This window comes from Pygocentrus nattereri, chromosome 2, assembly GCF_015220715.1.
Source record: "Pygocentrus nattereri isolate fPygNat1 chromosome 2, fPygNat1.pri, whole genome shotgun sequence".
Taxonomy (NCBI): domain Eukaryota; kingdom Metazoa; phylum Chordata; class Actinopteri; order Characiformes; family Serrasalmidae; genus Pygocentrus; species Pygocentrus nattereri.
Genome location: NC_051212.1, coordinates 39,784,042 through 39,798,482, shown reverse-complemented (window position 1 = coordinate 39,798,482; position 14,441 = coordinate 39,784,042). Strand labels below are relative to the sequence as shown.

Genomic DNA, 14,441 nt, shown 5'->3' with positions numbered 1-14,441 from the left:
CTCCCCGGGCGCTGCGGATTAGGCTGCCCACCGCTCCGGGCAAGTGTGCTCACTGCCCCCTAGTGTGTGTGTGTGTGCTCACTAGAGTGTATGTGGTGTTTCACTTCACGGATGGGTTAAATGCGGAGGTGGAATTTCCCTGCTGTGGGACTAATAAGGGAATCTTAATCTTATACTCTATATTATTACTGTGTTAAACCCAGGCCCAGACCACACCATATTTATAGTAGGTCACTTTTCACTTAAAATTCATACAGAGATGTGTCAATAAAAGGTATTTAAAGTAAATAGACAAACACTAATCATCAGTATAGCCATACTGTTACTCACCCCCTACCTAGAATTAATTAGTTAATGCTAAACCTATAAAATCCATTATATAATATCGAAATTTTATTACATTAAATCTATAAAAGTGTAAAGTAATTAAGCTTACTGTTTTCTGTAATGCTTTCCATGTCATATGTACTATAGCTGTGCTGTATATCTGCTACCAGGCAGCGAAGAGCCTCTGGCAATGCAGCACGTAGTTTGCCAATCGGTGTGCAGTAGCCTTTAAACAAAGGCAGTATGGTTCCATTTTTATATTAAACAGATAAGACATTAACTGAATTTGTTGCAATTTTAGTTTGGTTTGTTGGCATTCAAAAAATTAAACTGCGCTGCTGCTGGTTTTAATTGTTTCTCATTGATGTCACTCAACTGATGTCTACCACTGAGCAAAACTAAGTGAGATGTGTTGTTTAAATGAAATACAGTGACATGTTTAGTTAACTTCCCTTTGTTTTGCTGACCATTAGCATGTTTTCCACCCAAGCTACCTTCACTGTCTGCTTTCCATATGTTTTTCAGTTGGTCTTGTGTTGTTGGCTAGAAGGGTGAGTTAACATTCTCTCTGTTGATAACTAACTCATATGGGTATGAGTTGCAGAAACATGAATTTAAGTTTATCCAACACAAAAAAATTAAGTTATTCTAATATGCCGTTTGGTTTTATCAGTCAACTGAACTTAAAAAACCAACACAGTATTTTTCCTCCTTACTCAAAATGTTGTATTAGTAAGAAGTATGAGATTATCTTAATACTTCTGTTTCAGTCCAACATTTATTGGGCACTGCTAAGTGCATATAAAGACCACTATATTTTTCTTTGCTTGTATACTGCCCCCTATTCAGCGTTTAGGAATTACACTTATTTGGGGTGATCTTAGATGTCACAGATAATACTAATTGACTATTGTGAATAACAAGCTAATTTATACTGCATATTTATTGACTATAATATCACATGACCCTGCCTCATTTCACACACTCCACATCACTGTACATGAGTAAGGTAACAGCCACTAGGAGATGGCTCAAATTTCTTGCTGGGTTCAAGTGATGCCCAGTACAATGTTTGCAGTAAGCAATTATAGCCATCTCATTGGAAAACTGGGCTCAATACAACCCCAGATATGCCAGCTAATCTTAAGCTGAAGAAAAAAAAACAGCTTTCCCAGCATTTGTGGATGATAAGAGAGAAAATCCTTATTTTGAAACAACAGTTGTCATTTTCATTTGATTCATTTATTGAATAATGAAGCTAGCAATTATACTGTAGCAAAGCTTGTATATGTGTATGTATCTGTAAGCTTGTATCTGTATATGTGCAGGCTTAGTTTAGCTAATTTTGTTATCCACTTTATCTTGCTAATCTTACATTAATATTAGTTACCTGTCATCACATATTTTGCATCTAAGATGCAAGTCAGCTGTAAAACTATTTTATGGCATTGTATAATACAATATACCAACGTTTCTGCCAACAGCTTTTAAAAATGATTTTAAAAATGAAGGTCATCGTGTTTTTTCATTTTTACTTTTAATAACGTCTTTTGTAACAGATTTGTGCATAGATGTCTAGCACAGTCACATTCACCATTTTCACTTATGCCCTTTAAGCTGAATTGCTTTATGTTTCAAAAGACACACACCTGGACCTCCAAGCAGGCAAACCAGCATATTCCTCATTGTGTTAAAAACTATACAAATAAGCTTCCCTACCCTCAATGTCACCTCCTATTTTTCAGCCGCTGGGTGTTCTGAATAATGCACGTCACACTGGCAACTCAACTCACAGGTTTTAGTCTCTGCTGCGCTTAGCTCATGGTTTGCTGATTCATCCACTAATGCACTCTGTGGAGACAGCTATACAGTCAAAATGTCCACTTGGTGGGGGGGGGCATTCCAGCAGGGCTATCTGTGGCCAGGTGTCCCTGTGAATAGCTCACACTCTGTATAGCAGTCTTTATTTACACAATGTAAGAGCCTGTCACATTTCTATATAATTGCCACAAGATGCTTGGACACTAAAGGTTCAATTCTGCAAGACAGTCAACAACTGCCCAGAGTAAAAGGGCATGAAACTGAAACATGCAGTGCACAGACGAGGCCAAAATTTGGTTTAGAGGCACAAATTTAGCACTGCTGGTACTGTGGATATTCAGTAATTCAAAAAGATTTTAAAAAGTGGTGAAATAACGGTGGTGACAAGTCTCTCTTGCAGCAGACGTGGAAGGCGCTAACTTTGACAGCATGCAAACAGAGTATGTGCTATATGCAGCTTTATTAAATCACACTGTGCTCACACTACTCCAAACATATGAATGGCTATTTACTTAACACTTTCTATTTTAATTTTAGGCACTACTCTTTTTTGTGTCTAATTTGTGTCAATTAATGATTAATTTCTACAGTGATGTGTGACCAAAGACAAAGCAGTATAAATTCTGTCTGCAATGTCACATAATGACATTACACAGAGGTAGTGTGCAGATTACTGCCCTCACACATGTACTTGAGTAAACACACACTGTGTGTGTGAATATTAGAAAACTAAATCAGTCATGGTCAAGTGCATTCTGCACTGCCCGTCTTTTGAAGTAAATAATTCTTTAGGAGAATGGCACGACAATCGATATCAATGAGGGTTGATGGACAAGTACAACCCTACTGTTACACTATAATACACTGCAGTGTTACTGAGGCTTATCATGCACGTACAGGAGGAGCCTGGGTAAACTTATCACCTGTCTCTGACTCAGAAGGACAGAGACGAATCGCTGACATTCTCAGGCAAGAGTGAGTAGGCTCCTGCCATTGATCATATAGAGGCTAATCAGAGGGCCCTGCTTCAGACTGCAAGCTATGGCAAAGCAGCCAGAATTCTGCAGGATAATCCTGAAGGCCAAGAAAAAGTTGCAGAAGTTCACAATTTTTTTTTATATCTATCTACCTGCACTGCTGAACAAGATGATAGTTTACCCGGACCTGCAAGAGGCAAACAAAGAAGGCCGCAAAGATTCAGTTTGCAACACAACCACTGCACCACTAGGCCGCCTGTCTTGTAGCCTTTATGGACAAAGTTTATTCATTTTATTTTGCATAATAGTAAATGGTGGTTTGGGAATTTTGTATTCAGCTATTTGTTTAAAGAGGGGTACAAAGAGAGGTTAATTTAATTTCTATTTAGAAATCCCAAAAAATGTCTGCACTAGCACTGCATCTAGCCAGAGACGCATTGTTTTAATAGCAATTTATCGCATCACATATTGTCAGCATGATATCTGACAGCTTTGGGAAACACTGTATTTTATGTCAATATTGTGCAATCCTTGTTCAGGATATCAATATTGCAATATATCAGTTCCATATATGAATATATGAAGTTCCATCAACTTTCAAGATGGCAAGAGTACTCCCCATCTTGAAGAAATGCTCCCCATGCTTGACAGCTCTGATGTCAACAACTACAGACCGGTATCACTTCTTTCTTTCCTTTCAAAAGTTCTTGAACGTGCAGTCTATAAACAACTTTCCTTCTTTCTCACACAGAACCAGCTCCAAGACCCCAACCAGTTTGGCTTCAAACCAGCACACTCTACAGAAACTGCCCTCATCGCAGTGACTGAGAACTTCCAATCTGCAAGATTGGCCAAATTGTCTTCTGTCCTGATCCTTCTTGATCTCTCAGCAGCTTTTGACACAGTCAACCATACGATCATTCTGGACATCCTCACCAACCTCAGAATCACTGGTTATGCGTGGAAGTGGTTCAAGTTCTATCTGGAGGATCGGTCTTATTAGGTAACATGGAGAGGGTTCACATCCTCTCCATGCAGGCTCTCCACTGGCGTCCCCCAAGGCTCGGTCCTGGGTCCTCTTCTCTTTTCTCTTTACACTAGCTCTCTTGGTGACGTAATGTCTTCTCATGGCTTCTCTTAACACTGTTATGCTGATGACACTCAACTAATGTTTTCTTTCTCTCCCTCTGACACACAGGTTTCCAGTTGCATCTCGTCATGCCTGTCTGACATCTCTACATGGATGGCAGCCCACCACCTGAAGCTCAATCCCAGCAAGACTGAGCTGATATTCATCCTTGCGACTACAGGTCCTCATCATCATCTTGCCATCTCATTCGAGAACTCCCTGATTGTTCCATCTGTAGAGGCAAGAAGTCTTGGTGTGACTCTGGATGGCCAGTTATCGTTCTCGACTCACATCGCGAACCAGACTCGGTCATGCAGGTATCTCCTGTACAACATCCGGAGGATCCGACCCTTCCTCACCCGAAAGGCCACCCAGGTGCTAGTGCAGTCTCTGGTCATCTCAAGGCTTGACTACTGCAACTCACTCTTGGCTGGTCTTCCCATGCAGACCATCAAGCCTCTGCAACTCATCCAGAATGCGGCAGTACGAATTGTCTTCAATCTGCCCAAGTTCAGCCACGTCACTCCATTGCTGCGCTCCCTTCACTGGCTTCCTGTAGCTGCGCGCATCAGATTTAAAACCCTAATGCTTGCCTACAAAGCCAAAAATGTACCAGCCCCTACCTACTTGATGGCAATGGTGAAACCTCAAACTGTACCACGAGCCCTTCGAACTTTGAGTACAGCTCGGCTTGACCCGCCATCCTTCAAGGTGCACGGAAGACAAGCGTCGAGAATGTTCTCTGTACTGGCACCCAGGTGGTGGAATAAACTCCCACTGGCTGTCCGAACAGAGTCTCTTGCTGTCTTCAAACGTAGACTGAAGACTCATCTCTTTACACAGCACTTAAATGAGCACTGAATTATAAGCTGCACTTATTTTATTGTACTTCACTCTGTATTGTAGCTTATTGTATTGCATTGTATCTTATTGTTATTGTATTGCATCGAATGGCACAGAGTTCTGTGTTCAACTCTGTTTCTCTGTCTGCGGTGACATTTTGTTTCTAGCAGTATCTGAGTTCAGGACTGTCTTTTTCTCTAAACTATTGTTAACTAGCAAAGATACTTTCTCTAGATTGACAAAGCACTTCTTGTAAGTCGCTCTGGATAAGAGCATCTGATAAATGCTGTAAATGTAAATATCATGGATAAGCTTGTGGGAAAACACTTCAACACAGTGATGGCTGCATTCATATATATGCATTTATTTCTTCACATTTGTCAATGTGTGAGTGAAGGCTATACAGCATTCAAGTCTGAGAGCATATCATTCTACAGCATCTAGCATGTAAGAAATGTGCTCTAATAGTTAGGGTTTACTTGTTATTTATTTTATAAAAAGCTGCACTGGTGAAAAAAGCTCTGGTTCATCCTGGTCTGGTTTCACTCTGGGTGCACACTGAGTATTCAGGAGAAATGGAGCAAATAGTAAAAATTTGCTTATAAGTTGATCTTTGGCATGTGTCACCATTTTGTTGTTCAGTGAACGTTCTACAGACAGAGTCTCACATGAACATATATGCCCAAATAATGGGTTCTGCCTTGCAATTTGCTGCTGCCTATGTGAATAAAAGAAAAAAGAATGCTTTTTTTTTTAAACATAACTTAAAATTTTAGGTACACATTAATACAAAAAATGTCATCATTCTGCCAAACTTTATTGAATTTATTCATTCATTTTATTAAAATTTTAGAACAAATTTTAAGGTAAACATTAACCCCAATTGTATGTTCTGCTTGTGTTTTCAAATGCGTGTTCACATTGTGACATTATGATACGCATCATATCTCGCTCTAGTCACCACTGTAGATGTAAATAAACATGCATATCTTTTCAGTGGTTGTAGATTATCAGCTTTCTGTTTGTCCTACTTTTGATTTGACCAGACTTAGCACTAAAGAGTTGCTCTGAAGAACCTTAAGTTGTTCTCAGCAACCTAGAGCTGCACTCTTGGAGGATAAGATAGGGGTTGCATGCCTGCATTTGCTGTATTGTGTATATATCACTCTGCCTGCAGCAAGACCTGAGGTCAGCTAAACACAAACACTGAAGATCGAGAGCCACAGTGAGGCGAAGAAGCTTATGTGAAATAATGTTTTTTTTTCTTTTTGTTGGAGTTTTTTTTTTTTTTAATGCTGACCTTTTATAGTGGACCTGAATGTGTAGTAAAAAGAAGCTGGGACCAAGTCAGAGGACTTTAGGCATGGAGAAGATCGGTGGGGCAAGGAGACCTTTGTCCAAATTAAGACAGAATGAAGGAATGAAAGTGATCCCACAGTCCTGCCATACCATGCCAGCAGCCTACAGATCATGACCACTAACTTTTCAAACAATTTGGCTAATTATGTGGTACGACAGTCATTTAGAATGGGCATTAATGTCTTTATGGGAGATTTATTTGAGGTGTGAAATAAGTACACGACAGGAAAAGCTGAAAATAGCCAAGGCAAAACCACATTGCTTCCCATCAATGCAACAATAAAACAGAACACTATGTGGGTTTTTTATGATTATACCGATCTTACTGTATCATGATCACTTGCCATAAATGGTGGCGAATAAGCATTATGATTATCACACAGTATTCTCTCTGAAGCAAAATGAAGCATTCTGTTCGCTCCTTAGATTCTCACGAGAGCAATTCTAACCACCTACTTCGACAACCGCACAAGCATAATCCTACAAAGATGAAAAAAAGAACCCCTCCAATGCCACCTAAGATGATCATGGCTTAAGGAGAAAATTGGAGGTAATTTTCTAAAATTGGAAGCAGACGAAAGTAGCATATACATGTCAGCCACCCAAAGATGAGAAAAACTGATCTCTGAGTAGCTCAGAAAAAAGGGTGTGTTGTTTTTCCTGCTTCCACTTCTCATCACTTCAAGAATGCCCCAGAAAAGTGAGGAAAGAGGACAGCTTCCTCCAATCGATATTGTGCTTGTGCACAGGGAGACAACCCAGACCAGAGGGTGCAGCTCAGCATGTCTGGTTTAAAAAGATTGCAAATCTTATTCCCTGTATGACTTCTACTTGTGTACAACAGTTCACAGCACAAGAGAGCTGGCTACACTAAATGACGTTACTCTTGTGGCCTTCTTCATGAAACATCATTACACTATTTAATTTGACTGGCTGTGCCATTGCATGTGGTTTCCGTCTTGCTGTAATCTGCATTTTCCTTTTTTAAAATTCCTTTTACAAGCATTAAAAAGACAAAAATGCTGTAAAAGCTACAGTGGCACGTAGGGCTGTGATGATAACCGTATTACTGCAATATCGCAGTTATGTGATGCCTACCGTGGTGTTGAGCTCATTGCCGTCATTTATTTATAAAATGAATAGTTCCTGCTCTGACTGACCGAAAACGTTTCTATTGTGATCGCTGTGCATGTGACAGTGTGAAAGGGACAGTCCATTAAATTAATGGGGCTTTCTTTTTGTGTGTGATTATTTTTAATTATTTCTAGGTTTGAGTACTTGTGATACCTACAGATAACATTCAGTGTAACACATTATATACACGCACAGTACACAAAAATAAAAGCAGTTAGATTTTAATTCCTTTGTGCTGAACGAAAAAGCGCATCTCTTACATGGTAGTGTCCATGCAGATTACCGTTGAGCCCACATTACTTAAATCAACAATGGCCACAAATCTAGCTTCCAAGCCAAATACTGTGTCACCAATTTGGGCACATTTTGGCTTTGAGCCAGACGACAAGGGATCGCCGGCGAATTTCGATGAGGCAGGAAATATGACCAATCTAAGATCATATCTTAGAATTAACCATCTTTCTGTCTTTGCCAAACTTGCAGCAGCACACCTGCATCAGGAGGAGGTAAAGTCGCTCAGGTCAACAGCGACTCTCCAAGGCCTTTGTGAGAGGAGCGAAGTACCAGCATGACAGCAACCAGTGACAAGCGCTTACCGACAGTGTGACGCGCTATTTGGTTGAAGAAATGGTGCTATTTCGTACGGTTGAGAAGCCGGCGTTCAAAGCCATGCTGCAGGCTTTTGATAAACAATACGTACTTCCCAACTGAAAGTACTTTTCTCAAACAGCGATCCCTGTAATATATCTAATAGTGAAGGATAGCATTATACGAGACTTGAAAGACATTGACCATTTGTCAGCGACAATGGATATGTGGTCTAGCGTGAATATGATGCCATACATGAGCCTGACCATTCACTATCTCAGTGCAAACTGGGCTCTAAAATCAAAGTGCCTGGAGACTGTATTCATGCCAGAAAGCCACACAGGTGACAACTTGGCAGAAGCCCTCAGGTCCTCCCTCCAAGAGTGGTCCCTGGACAAGAGTAAACTGGTCTGCGTTACGACAGACAACGAGGCCAACATTGTGGCTGCAGTGCATAAACTTGGCTGGAAAAGTTGCTTTGGCCATAATCTGCATTTAGCCATTACCAACGCACTGAAAACCGAAAAGGACCGCACAGCCCGAGCCACGGGTTTGTGTAGAACGTTGGTGATGACTTTCTCGCAGAGCTGGCAAAAGAAGAGAAAGCTGCAGAAATAACAACTGAACTCAACATGCCCCAGCAATGCTTAGTTCTGGTGAGTTGTCCTGAACTTCCACGCCTATTTCTTTGTCTTGTCAAATCTCTTGTCGTAATTTATTGTACCCATCCTCCGCAGATCCAATACAGCTAACAAATTCAACAAGTCCTCGGCGTAATGAGACAACACAAAATGAAACAAACAAGGTCAAATAAGAATAAGAGCAATAATCCCGGGGGAAAAGGAAGCAAAAGACAAAGGCACTTAATGAAAAATTAAAAAATAAACAGTCATAAAACACTTAACAAATTACCTTAGCCTTTCGTACATTGTTGCTCCAGCACTGTAGCGTGCGAACTTGTCACAACAGACTACAAAATAGACTGCTCAAAAAAATAAAGGGAACACTTAAACAACACAATATAACTCCATGTAAATCAAACTTCTGTAAATTAAACTGTCCACTTAGGAAGCAACAATGATTGACAATCAATTTCACAGCTGTTGTGCAAATGGAATAGAAAACAGGTGGAAATTATTGGCAATTAGCAAGACACACTCAATAAAGGAGTGGTTCTGCAGGTGGGGACCACAGACCACTTCTCAGTACCTTTGCTTTCTGGCTGATGTTTTGGTCACTTTTGAATGTTGATGGTGCTTTCACACTCGTGGTAGCATGAGACGGACTCTACAACCCACACAAGTGGCTCAGGTAGTGCAGCTCATCCAGGATGGCACATCAATGCGAGCTGTGGCAACAAGGTTTGCTGTGTCTGTCAGCGTAGTGTCCAGAGGCTGGAGGCGCTACCAGGAGACAGGCCAGTACACCAGGAGACGTGGAGGAGACTGTAGGATGGCAACAACCTAGCAGCATTACCAATACCTCCGCCTTTATGCAAGGAGGAACAAGAGGAGCACTGCCAGAGCCCTGCAAAATGACCTCCAGCAGACCACAAATGTGCATGTGTCTGCACAAACTCCATGAGGATGGTGTGAGGGCCCGACGTCCACAGATGGAGGTTGTGCTCACAGCCCAACACCATGCAGGACGCTTGGCATTTGCCAGAGAATACTAGGATTGGCAAATTCACCACTGGCGCCCTGTGCTCTTAACAAATGAAAGCAGGTTCACACTGAGCACATGTGACAGACGTCACAGAGTCTGGAGAGCTGCCTGCAACATCCTTCAGCATGACCGGTTTGGCAGTGGGTCAGTTGTGATGTGTGGTGGCATTTCTTTGGAGGGCCGCACAGCCCTCCATGTGCTCGCCAGAGGTAGCCTGACTGCCATTAGGTACCGAGATGTGATCCTCAGGTCCCAGAGACCATATGCTGGTGCGATTGGCCCTGGGTTCCTCCTAATGCAGGACAATGCTAGACCTCATGTGGCTGGAGTGTGTCAGCAGTTCCTGCAAGAGGCATTGAAGCTATGGACTGGCCCCCCCGTTCCCCAGACCTGAATCCGATTGAGCACATCTGGGACATCATGTCTCGCTCCATCCACCAACGCCACGTTGCACCACAGACTGTCCAGGAGTTGGCGGATGCTTTAGTCCAGGTCTGGGAGGAAATCCCTCAGGAGACCATCCGCCACCTCATCAGGAGCATGCCCAGGCGTGGTAGGGAGGTCACACAGGCACGTGAAGGCCTCATTTTGACTTGTTTTAAGGACATTACATCAAAGTTGGATCAGCCTGTAGTGTGTTTTTCCACTTTAATTTTGTGTGTGACTCCAAATCCAGGCCTCCACTGGTTAATAAATTTGATTTCCATTGATGATTGTGATGATTTTGTTGTCAGCACATTCAACTTTGTACAGAACAAAGTATTCAATGAGAATATTTCATTCATTCAGATCTAGGATGTGTTATTTGAGTGTTCCCTTTATTTTTTTGAGCAGTGTATGTCATTGTAAATGAATAAAAATTATTATTAATAATAATAATAATAATAATAATAATAATAATAATAATAAAACATTATTACAAAAATATATATATTTTTTCAAAATAAATATGAATGAAATAGCCTATTAAATATATGATGGTGTATAATATGTAGGCCAATAATATGTAATAATACGTCAAAGTCCTAAAATCAGTTAATGCAGCGCTGAAGAAAGTCGCAGATTTTACAGATGCACTCTCTTCAAAGAAGACAGTTACAGCATCCTCTGTGAAACCGGTCTTACAGTTACTACGTGACGATCTTCTGCTCCCAACCAAGGAAGACATGGAGTTGACGCACAACCTGAAAATAAAAATGACCGGAGTCTTGGAAGACAAATACAATGCACCTGCAACACAGGGACTGTTGGCAAAGGCCTCATTCATTGACCCAAGATACAGGGACATCAACCCTGTAGATGATGTCAAAGACATTGGAGGAGATGCTGGCAGTACCCGAAGAGAGCCGCAATGACATAGATGGTGCCATGCGTGCGTCCGACGGCTGGAAAGGGAGAAGGAGCAAGTGCACCAGCTCTTGCTCCTAAAAAAAATTTATCTCTCAGACTTGTGAGAAAAAGAAAAGACTTTCACTCCAGTCCCCAGGAGAATCCATGCAGACACTGAATTTGCAAGGTATTTGCAGGAGGAAGCCCTTGATTCACACTTGGATCTAATTCCCTGGTGGCGGGAAAATCAAGCATGATTCCCTTTTCTGTCGAAGGTTGCCAGAAAATATATGACCGTATGTCCAACAAGCACTCCCTCGGAGCGTGTATTCAGCGCGGCAGGCAACATTATCACTCCGTTTAAGTCCTCCCTTAAGGACAAAGTGGACAAAGTGAACATGTTGGTTTGTCTCACAAGAAACACGAAGACAGAAAAATAAGCTAGAATATTCACTTTAGCGGCTTAGTAGCTGTACAACTAGCACTTATTCTACCGACTACTTAATATATGTTCCCTAGCCTCATTATTAGCAATATTATGGCCTTAATTGTGCCTAAAGCATTTACTTTATGAAGAATAAAGTTTTTTTCATTTACAAAGTGGGGGACGCTTAACCACTGCACCATGGTGATATTTTGCTTTACTGCGGTAAGAAAAAATCCATAATGTCACAGCCCGAGTGGCACGGAAACCAAAAGGATACTAGATGGAAAAAATAGACGACAAAGGCAGAAAATGAAGTAGCTGCCTCTGTAGTAGCCCGTCAATGACAACTTCAGAGGTTGAAATGGAAACTCAGCAGGTTATATATTTTTTAAAATATTAAAATATATATATTTTAATTTATTGCATTCATATGCCACATATTGCACAGCTGATCAGTGACGCAGCAGCAGGAGTTCCAGGGAGGATGGAAAGGGGGCTGGGACAGAGAATAACCACATGCTGTCTGCAAACATTCTTTAACATTTTCAATAGCAGCTAAGTACAAAGAACTGCAACTCTTTCAACCTACAACGGCCTGCAGCAATGCCCATGAAAGTGGAAAACGCGTTTTTAAATCAGCATTTACATTAGGCCTGTGCCACATTACGGTTCATCAAGTTACTGTGGTAACAGCACCCTAATAAAGAAATTTACTACTAAAAAAAATATATGTAATGATTTATTTTGTGGAAAACATATCAAGACTGCAGTATTCCACATGTTAACAATACTGAACTTTTAAACATTGGCTGAAGTGATATTTGACATTAATAACATTTTTTTCACACTTCTTACTAGATTATTCATTTCATGGCCAAATTGAAAATGATAATATACCACAACTTTTATTGAAACATGCTTTATTACATTCTTTAATTTGACAAATATTGAGACATGAATGACTTTGTTATACCTTATCACTATGTTTTCTCCCACGTCTGCTTCAGAGTAAGGGGCTCAAAAAATTACAGGACAATAAGGTAACGTTAAAAAAAAAAAAAAACAACACGGTGTAACTAATCACTGCAGTTATTCTCCCCACAGTTACCTGAATAAGATTATGTCAATGGTACAGAGCTAATCTGTAGTCATCAATACCATGTATAGCCTGATCATATTTCCGATGCAAGCAAAGTCATTCAGAGACATTCATTAAACTAACAGCATAGCAAAACACATATATTATGGTTATAAATAATTTTCTGTAATCTTGCAAATGAGTCAGAGAGAGAGAGAGAGAGAGAAACAAATACTAAATAATACCTCCCTGATGGACTCAAAGGGGAACAAAAACATTACTATGACAAATATCTCCACATAACATAAATATGGTTGCCAAACATTTGAAAATTATTCACTGACATGTTTGAGCTGCGAGAGTTTTAAGCAATGAATAAGTTTACCCATAAACCTTCCCAGTGATAAAATATGCTAATAATCCAGCTGTTTATTTTTCTTTCTTTTTTGCAAATGAATTGCCCATGGAAGATACATCTGTTCTTTTAATGCAACAACTAGGCAGACAGCCTTGCCTTACTGTTCATTGTAACAATGTCCCTATTCAGAAACACAAACCCATCCAACAATAGAGTGTGATAGAGCATGATTGGCCAACCCTAGAAGAAGCATAATTAGCTGTAAATGAACCAGTGTTTTTGCTTAGCCCCTAAAACATGCCAAGACTCTCCGTAGGAACCATGGCAAATGACTTGTAATAGTGGACTTTACAATTTTCCGCTGGTCTTTGTCATCTTAAAATAACTGCTTGTTTAGTGCCAGAGCAGAGCAGAGCAGATTCTGCTGTGTGTTTGTGTCTCGGACTTCATTATGAGGACTATAGATTTATCAAATTTTACTGCATTATCTGGATTTACCACTATGAACATAAGCTTATGTCACCCCAACTTTTAAGACAGCTTTGAGCTTGCATGACTGTTCTTTCTGGTGGAAAGACAGTGAAATTGCAGAATTTAAGAAAACACAGAAATATGAATTCTTAGTGGGTATAATTTTCAACTGTAGCTGAAACATGACTTTAATGTTGTTTGACATCTTTGCATGACTGGTTTAACAGATTAGAGCACATTTGGTCAATAAGAATCAACGATTTAGATTATTTTAAGGATAACATAGGTAAATGTGGAGCATAATTCTAAACACGTCATTGTCAATGTCACTGTTAACATTTAACATAAAGAGCTTCATATTACACATGTTGCAAAAACAGAGGATAAAGAGACATTTTAATGCAAACTATCACAATATAGAGTGAGCTATTATTTGGAGGAAAACATGTCAGTTTTTCTTTTTTTGTTCTTTGTTTTTAATGCGATTGATAGTACCATTAAAAATGCCCTTTACTTGCATTAAAGGACCACTGTTTGAGTGCTCATGCTTGGTTTATGTGTTTCAGCTACAACATTTCATCAGAAATATCTCCTGACAAGCCACTTTTCGTGCTTCTGTATGGCATATACAATCTGTACTCAGTACTACTTCACCTAAATGTTAAATTGTGTTCTGGAGCGCGAGATGGCCAGACGGTTCAGTAATCCACTGTACCCCTTGATACTGGCTGGTGGGAGGGCAGGCTTGAAATAAGCTACATCTGCATTGCTAATTGCACTACAGCTCATGCTCCACAGCAGTAGGAATCCTTATGGTAAACAGCATTCAATGATATTGGCCCAGCTAGTGCTGCTTGCCAGAGTAAATGAGGTCTTTCCCAAAGATAAGCAGATGTTCGCTCAGTATAGTTAGGTTTAGGGGGAGCTGCTGATTC

The 14,441-nt window shown here is 40.4% G+C and overlaps 1 protein-coding gene across 5 annotated transcripts in view; it reads right to left on the bottom strand.

Moving 5' to 3' along the window:
• Positions 1 to 14,441, bottom strand: part of astn1 (astrotactin 1) — a 246,924-nt gene that overhangs the window by 196,689 nt on the left and 35,794 nt on the right. The window lies entirely within an intron of this gene.